This window comes from Echinops telfairi, unplaced genomic scaffold (genome assembly GCF_000313985.2).
Source record: "Echinops telfairi isolate 266 unplaced genomic scaffold, ASM31398v2 ScPeMD7_44;HRSCAF=162, whole genome shotgun sequence".
Taxonomy (NCBI): domain Eukaryota; kingdom Metazoa; phylum Chordata; class Mammalia; order Afrosoricida; family Tenrecidae; genus Echinops; species Echinops telfairi.
The window spans coordinates 10,580,239-10,588,746 of NW_022103942.1; the positions used below are offsets into that span (position 1 = coordinate 10,580,239).

Genomic DNA, 8,508 nt, shown 5'->3' on the forward strand with positions numbered 1-8,508 from the left:
GCATATGTAAATATATTTATATAGGATGGTGGGGAAATAGATCTATGTGCATATATTTATATGTTTAGTATTAAGGCAGCAGATGGACATTGGACCTCCATTCAAGTACTTACTCAATGCAAGAACACGTTGTTCTATTAAATTGGCATTCCATGATGAACACCATCCCCACATGATCGCTGAAGACAAATGTGTGCATAAGCAAATGTGATGAAAAAAGCTGATGGTGCCCAGCTATCAAAAGATATAGTGTCTGGGATCTAAAAGCCTTACAGATAAACAAGCAGCCATCTAGTTCAGAAGCATCAAAGGCCACATGGAAAAAGCACACCAGCCTGTGTGACCACGAGGTGTAAAAGAGCACAGGTATCAGACATCAAAGAACAAAAAATTCATATCAATGGGTGCCCACCTTCCTGATATGATCACTGAAGACAAATGTGTGCATAAGAAAATGTATTGAAGAAAGCTGATGATGCCCGGCTATCAAAAGATATAGCGTCTAGGGTCTTAATGGCTTGAAGATAAACAGTCGGCCATGTAGCTCAGAAGCAAAAAAAGCCCACATGGAAGAAGCACACCAGCCTGTGTGACCACGAGGTGTCGAAGGGATCAGGTACCAGGCATCAAAGAACAAAAATTCATTATCATTGTAAATGAGGGTGAGTGCAGACTGGAGACCCAAAGCCCATCTGTAGGCAACTGGACATCCCCCTTACTGAAGAGTTGTGGGGACAATATGAGCCAATCAGGGTGCAAGGTAGTAACAATGAAACATATAACTTTCCTGTAGTTCTTAAATGCTTTCCCCGCCACACTATCATGATCCCAATTCTACCTTACAAATCTGACTAGATCCGAGGATGTACACTGGTACAGATAGCAACTGAAAATAAAGGGAATGCAGGACAGATGACCCATTCAGGACCAGTGGTTAGAGTGGCGATACATGGAAGGTTTAGGGAAGATGGGCTAGAAAGGGGGAACCAATTACAAGGATCTACATATAACCTCCTCCCTGGAGAATGGACAGCATAAAAGTTGGTGAAGGGAGACGTCAGACAGTGTAAGATACGACTAAATAATAATAATTTATGAATTATGAAGGGTTCCTGAGGGAGGGGCATGGGGAGGAAGGGGGAAAAATTAGGAGCTGATATTAAGGGCTCAAGAAGAAAGCAAATGTTTTGAGAATGATGATGGCAACAAATGTACAAATGTGCTTGACACAATGGATCCATGTTTGGATAGTGATAAAGACTGTATGAGGCCCCAATGAAATGATTTAAATACAATATATGTATATTGTACATATACATATATATATGTGTCTAATTACAAAGTGAAGTTTGAGTAATATATCTCATCAAATGAATGGAGGCAGTGTAATATATTGTCTGCAGCATGTGACTTTGAGTACCAGATTAACTGAGTTCCAATTGTTTTTATGTGAACTAAGCAACAACTCCAGTCACTGCTATGAAGACAATTCTGCCTCATAGTGACCCTCTAGGTCAAGCTAATTAACCTCACCTCTGATATTCAATCTCTTCTCTATAATATAAGATGATGCTATTCAGTAACATGGGATGAATGGTAGCTATAACATTGTAAAGCAAATAAGACAGAAATTGAAGTGATGGGAAAAGAAATGATAGTAAAATAAATTAAAGCCTGCAATAAAATCCATGTACAAAATACCATGCATTCATGTATGAACACCAGAGATGGACTGCAAATTTGTCTCTGAGTTGTCTCGTGTCCAAGAATTATAAATTGTGCTTGTCTATGAAAAGAAACAAAACAAATATTTGTAATATCTACTAGTTCCATAATATAATGGCAACATAAAGTATTTCCCGAATTGGAGAAGCTAAAAACCCAAGATAAATTTCCCAAGTTGGTACACATAAGGGGAACATTGTTTGATATAGTGGTCTGTATCTTCCATTATATACCTATGAGAATAGCTTCATGGAGGAGAATCAGCATAAAACCAATTCCAGTGGGCAAAAAACAATCATACTTCAGCTTTCCTATTCTTTAACCACTTCTGACCCTTGCATCACATGGCTCTCTTTCTGGCTGACTGTCCTTAGTGTCTACAGGGCTATATCAAACCTAGTAGGTTAAGGGGATGCTGTCTTGGGTCCATTAATGTGCTAAGAGAATGCTCAGAACTCATACTTAACAACTATTAGGTAAAAAAAAATGGCCATCAAGTTGATACTTATTGATGGCAACCTTATAGAACAGGACAGAAGTAGACCTGGGAGTTTCTAAGAGTGTAACTCTTAACAAGAGAAGGGAAACTCTCTCTTTCTTCCATGAAGATGTGGCTTCAAACAGCCGACTTTGCAGTTAACAACTCAATGTGTAACAACTACTCTACTGGGGCTTCTTGCCAGTTATACAAAGTGTACTCAGAGGGCAAGCAAAAGAGCCATTATCTTCTAGCTTCATTTTTCCACACACACAAAATTAAAGCCCCTTCAACAAGAAATATATAAATTAGGATGATTATAAAGAACAGATTCATAAGCAAGGTCTTGGCAGACTTCCAGTGTATAGTCTCCATGTTTTAGAGAAAGCATACCACCTCCCTTCATTCAGGAAATTGCTCTCTGAGCCTGAATGTTCTGGAATTTTATTGGTCAGTTCTGCAAGATAAGATAAATCATACCTCTTGAGGCTAATTAATATTGCTTTCCCCACTGAGCCTTTTTAGTTATTGCCAGTTCCCAGTCACCATTGAATTTTGGTGCTGGAGAAGAATACTGAAAGTACAATAAACTTCTCAGAATATATAAACTGATATGTAATGGAAGAAGTAAGACCAGAGTGCTCCTTACAGACAAGGATGGCAAGACTTTGTCTTAAATACTTTGGACATATTGTCAGGAGAGACCAATGACTAGAGAAGGACATCGTATTTGGTAAAGTTGAGGGACAGCAAAAAAGAGGAAGGCCCTTGACAAAATTTATCAATGGACTCAGGCATAGGAATGATTTTAAGGATGACACAGGTCTGCGGGTGTTTCCTTCTGTTATACTTAGTTTCACTCTGTTGGAACTGACTCAATGGCACCTGTAATAGTTATATAATCTGTTGTTAATTTGGAAGGATTAAGATTGAAGGGTTGGAGTTTATCCTGTCAATCAGGTCGCAGCTTGATGGCCTCATGTAGAGGCAATAAAGAAATAAATAGCTCGCTGGAGGAAGGACACAGACTCACTCCCTGGGAGACATTGCAGCTGACAAAACACATAGAACTACCTAGTGTCCTGAGCTGCCCACGCTGAGGTGCTTACAACGCCACTAGATCCACAAGATTTCCAAACAACTGGCCTGTGATCTTACTGCATTTGGCATCATTGCATGTGTTTCATGAGTCTGGAGAGGACTTTATAGATTGGTATCAGACATATAGGCTAATATCAGACTTATGAACTTGATCTTAACTGGGCTGGGATGTTTTCTCATATTTAATTGCTCTTGTATATAAACTTCTTTCTTATACACATATGAATGTGCATGAATTTGTTTCTCTAGTCTGCCCATCCTAACACAGCACATAACAACAACAGCATTCACCAGCACAATTCCTCACGTGTCACCTGGAAGTCCCAAACAAAGTCATACCAGTTAACTTTAGGGTTATTGCTCTGGAGGCAAGGACAGAGAGTACTATCATTAGAGTAAAGCTAAGTCATCTGCCCTACTGACCCATGACAAATATAAGAATGTGTATAATATTGCCTTTACTTAACATATCTAAATGTCGAATGAATTACAAGATACTTTTACTATAATCTGGGTTAATTAAAACACAAAATCTGATTATGAAATAATCATAAACTGTATCACAAGAGAACTAAATGAAATGTCCAGATGCTTTTGTTTGGTACACAGAGTCCCTTTATTTTATTTTCTCAGTTTTAATATATTAAACCAATGCATATGATCTCTAGAATTTTAAAGCCTCTATCATTATATTATCTTATACTAGGCTGCATAATGTATAAATGTGAGGTTCTTGGCATTTCAGGTATTTGAGATCTCATCTATTTAAGAAAATAACTGTAGATGAGGAAGTAGCACCTTTGAGAGGGACTTCTCAGAGACCAGCACACAAAGGGGACATGGAGACAGATATCCTAAACTTCCAGATAGTAATATTCTCAGCAAAAAGATAAGCAGACAGAAGTTTTTTTTTTAAGTAAAAGAGCAGCAATGCTTGCCACCAGATTCTCCTATGTTATTGACCTTTGGCATAAGTTGGAGGATTACTGTTCCCCCACTTTCCAGACCGAGTTTTCCCAGTCCTAAAGAGAGCCAAGTTGGCTGACCAACAAAGCTGCAGGGAAATAGCTCTATGTAACCAGCCTAGGGAAGCTATAAGACCAAATAGTTTTTCAGCCCAAGCCTAGGGAGCTCCATTCGGGTCCTCTCACGACCACAACTTCCAGAGAGCTGGAATAGGACAGCCTTCCAAGGCACTTGAGGATAACACTACAGGGCATCCTGGAACTGAATAAGCTAACTCCCCACACAAGCCAGGGGAACTACAGCCCCACTCAAGAAAACTAACTCCCCATCCAAGAGGTACAGCTCTGCAGGGCCTGTCTTCTTACAGCACCCAAATGCAATGCCCTTTGCAAGCTCTTGTTTTTCCATTGTTCTCAGACAACACAGTAGCATAGCAATACCAGTAGAGTGCTCAGAGACAGGGGAACTGAAACTGAGCTCACAGACCCTAAAGAAATGGTCAATACCTTAGATTTAAAGCACATTACCTGGCCTCCAGAGAATGCACAAAACTGACACGTTCTACAAAATGTGGGTGGTGGTGGGCAGGTGTCCACCAAGAAGACTATACATAGCACAGGCAGGAAGTTTCTGCATGAGACAAGGGCCATAAGCAACATGGCTCAGAGGGTGCTCCCAGCTGAGGTACCAAATAGATCGAGCAATGTCCATTGTATCAGAAACCTTTCAGATTTCCAACCTCCTCTCTGAGTAGCTTCATCTCTCCCTCCTAGATCACCTAGATAGGGGCAGTCATCGACTCCATTCCCCCAGCACCATTTGGTCACCTCCATCATCTGAAAAGTACAAATTCCATCCTCTGAGGTCTGACCTACCAGAGGTCTATTTCTTTAGGATAATTAACCTAAATCAAAAGTATACAGAATGCTCAGTCCTATTAGACACCAAAATAAAAGCGTGACTTTACAGCAGATCCAAATCAAATTAAAAGAACAATAACACACTATTATGAAAAAGTTTATTCAGATTTTAGAATATAGGACAAATGGAAAGATAGAAAACATCATACACTCAAATTAATGCAGACAGATATTGAAAAATGTAACAGGCCCATAACAAAAGAAATAAAGCCTGTCTCTGGGAAACTTCCATCAAAGAAAATCTACTGACCAGGTGGTTTCACGTGGGAATTCCATTAAGTATTCAGAGGAGATCTGACACCAATGCAACACAAATTATTCCAGAACATAGAAGAAGACAACAAACTCCCACCCTCATTCAAGGAAGCCAGCATAACAATGATCCCAAATCAGACAAAGACCTCACAAAGATAGAAAATTATAGACCAACGAGAACATAGAAGCTAAAGTCCTCAACCAAATTCTAGCCAATAGAGTGCCACATCATATCAAAATAATAATAAAATAATAATAATTCACCAAGATCAAATTCCAAAAACAATCAATGTAATCCACCACACAAATAAGACAAAGAATAAAATCCACATGATAATATAAAGTCATTTGACAATATCCAACACCCATTTTTTTGATAAAAAAACTCAAAAAAATAGGATAGAAGAGAAATTCCTCAACATAATAAAAGCTGTTATCACCCAACATCACACTCAATGGGGAAAATTAAAAACAAACAAACAAGAGGCCAGACAAAAATGTCTTTATCCCCATACTGGACATCCGACCTAAAGCTTTCAGAGAGCAAAAAGAAATGTAGAGCATTTTCTTCCCCGCCCACCCTTTCAGGGAGCTAAACCACGCCCCTCATGAGCATGCTCCTCAGTGCTTTAGTGTGTGGTATTAAGCGGAAGTGTGGATGCGGAACAGACTGGAAAAGGCCAGAAGGGAATCCCAGCAGCCTTTGCGAGGCCCGCTGTCTGAAGCGAGTAACGACTGCGTCAGCACCACAGTTGTGGTCAGCGTCACCTTCGGTGGCCCAGTGTGTCTCCTCAGTCTCAGCACCTTGAAAAAGTGGCTCCATTGTCTGTGCTGGGGGCAATTGGCGAAACTGTTGGCGACAGAGCGCTTTAGAACGAGGCCCGGGGTCCCAGGCTCTCTCGCTCCCTGAAGTGAGCCTTCACACTGCGACAGCCTGATCTATTGTACACCATCCCAGAGGGTGCCTGCACTGACCGGCAAAACCACCGAATCTAGGACTTGGTGAGTCTTTTTGCTTGTCTAGCCTTTGACTGTGTGTTACCACCCATCCTTCAATGTCAGAATGCGCATCTTGTTCTTAGCAACTGCCGTCCATCGCTCACCTGTTGTCCCATTTGCAGGAGGATCCATTCGCAACTTGGCTATGGAGAACGTGGCTGATTCAGGACTCTTCCCTTGTAAATATGCCTCTTCTGGATGTGAAAAAAACTCTGCCACCTGAGGAAAAAGCAGCCCACGAAGTGCTCTGTTAGTTCCGGCCTTATTCCTGTCCGCTGCCTGGTGTTTCCTATAAATGGAAAGGCCATGTGGACGCTCTTGTGCCCCATCTGATGTGTCATCAAACACCCATTACAATCGTAGAAGGACCAAATGCAGTTTTCCATGCACCAGGCATTGATCTTCCTGGTACTATGGACTGGGTGATAATACAATCCTGTTTTGGCTTTCAATTCATGATAGTAATGGAGAAACAGATAGGACTTTATGGTGACGAGCCCATCTTCGCACTTGCACTGTTGGTAGGAACACAGGAGCAAGCTGAAAAATTTTATTATCAACTTGAGCTAACTTGTCCTGGGCGGCGTTTAGCTCGGAAATCCCATCCTCGATCTATTCGCGAGGGAGTTACAACAGCCATTTTGAATCGTGACTGCCTAGGTTTTGACATCCTAGTTGCACAGTGTTTTGCAGTAAATGGCACGTTAAGCATGAATGTAACTATTTCCAGGTGTTCAAACGGTAATGAAACCTGATCTGGCCAGTGTTTAAAATCATGGCCAGTGCTTAAAACCATTGCATTCAATTTTCACAGTAGCCAGCCAGCCTGAATTGTTTAGTAGGTGGAAGCTAGATATATGAAGGTAAATAAAAGGAAGTTTGTTAATACACAAAGCAATAGCATATATTAATGCCAATATAATGTAAACTATGTCAACGTAAACTTATTAAAAAATATATATATATATTATTTTCCCCCAAGATAGGCGTCGTCATTTGTATTAAAAGTTGATTTTATAGGATGCATTGTAAAATAATTCTGAATTTTTGCTTATTGTAGATTGATTAGTACCATTGAGAAACTGAAAAAAAAATGTTTTTGTTCAATGTGCGCACCTGAATGTAGGTTGTACATTTATGTGTCGTTTTCTCCTTTGCGTTTAACTGACAAGCCCTATGAAATGATTTGGAGCACTTTCTGAGTCACTACAGAGTTCTCCTGTGTGTATTTGGGGGCAGGGTTGTTAATGTTTATTAATTGTACTTTCTCATTAAATAAATACATTTGATACTTTGTAATTAAGGTTTTTTGTTGGACACAGTTTTCTTCGCTCTTCATCCAAAAATACAATAGTTCAATCATATCAAGAAGTGTTGTACAATCATTACCACAGTAAATCTTATAACATTTTCTTCTTTCTTGAAGTCAGTTATTAATATAATTATACTTTAATTGAGACGTAATATAAACAAAATGCACTCTCCAATTAAACAAATTCCACATGGATAATGCAGTGCAATTAATTATGCTATTCATGTTGTGAAACTATTATTAATATCCATTTTGAAATGATTCCACCAACATTAAAATAAACTAAATGCCCTCAAACAAAATTTCTTCCAACTTTATTCGTAGCAGCTAATCCACAACTTTGGCTATTTTTAAAAGTAGATTTCTTGATATAATGTTCACATATCCTACATTGCCATAGTTAACTAGCTTTTTACAAAAGTTGTGTATACATCATCACAATCAGTTCTAGTGTCCCTCCTTTCTTCATCCTGAATTCATTGTTTGCCCTTCAATTCCCCTCACCCCGTCCACCCCTCATCTCCCATAAAACATTCCATCAGGTATTTGCTGGCTAAGGCAGCAAAAGACCCGCGAACTAGGATTGATGTTGTTGCTGTTTTGTTGTACATTGTTGCTTGGTTTTGCTCTATCTTGTTTTTATGCATGTTGGTGTCTCTGCAGGCCTGTCTGGATAGGACAGGCTGGATGAACAATCTGGAGGAGAAAACAACGGGACTGACAGTTCCAGGGGGACATGGGAGAGGGGGAGG

The 8,508-nt window shown here is 39.8% G+C and overlaps 1 pseudogene; it reads left to right on the forward strand.

Annotated features, from left to right (window-relative positions):
* Positions 1-6,059: 6,059 nt before the first annotated feature.
* LOC101656398 lies at positions 6,060-7,199 on the forward strand (annotated as a pseudogene).
* The last annotated feature ends 1,309 nt before the right edge of the window (positions 7,200-8,508 follow it).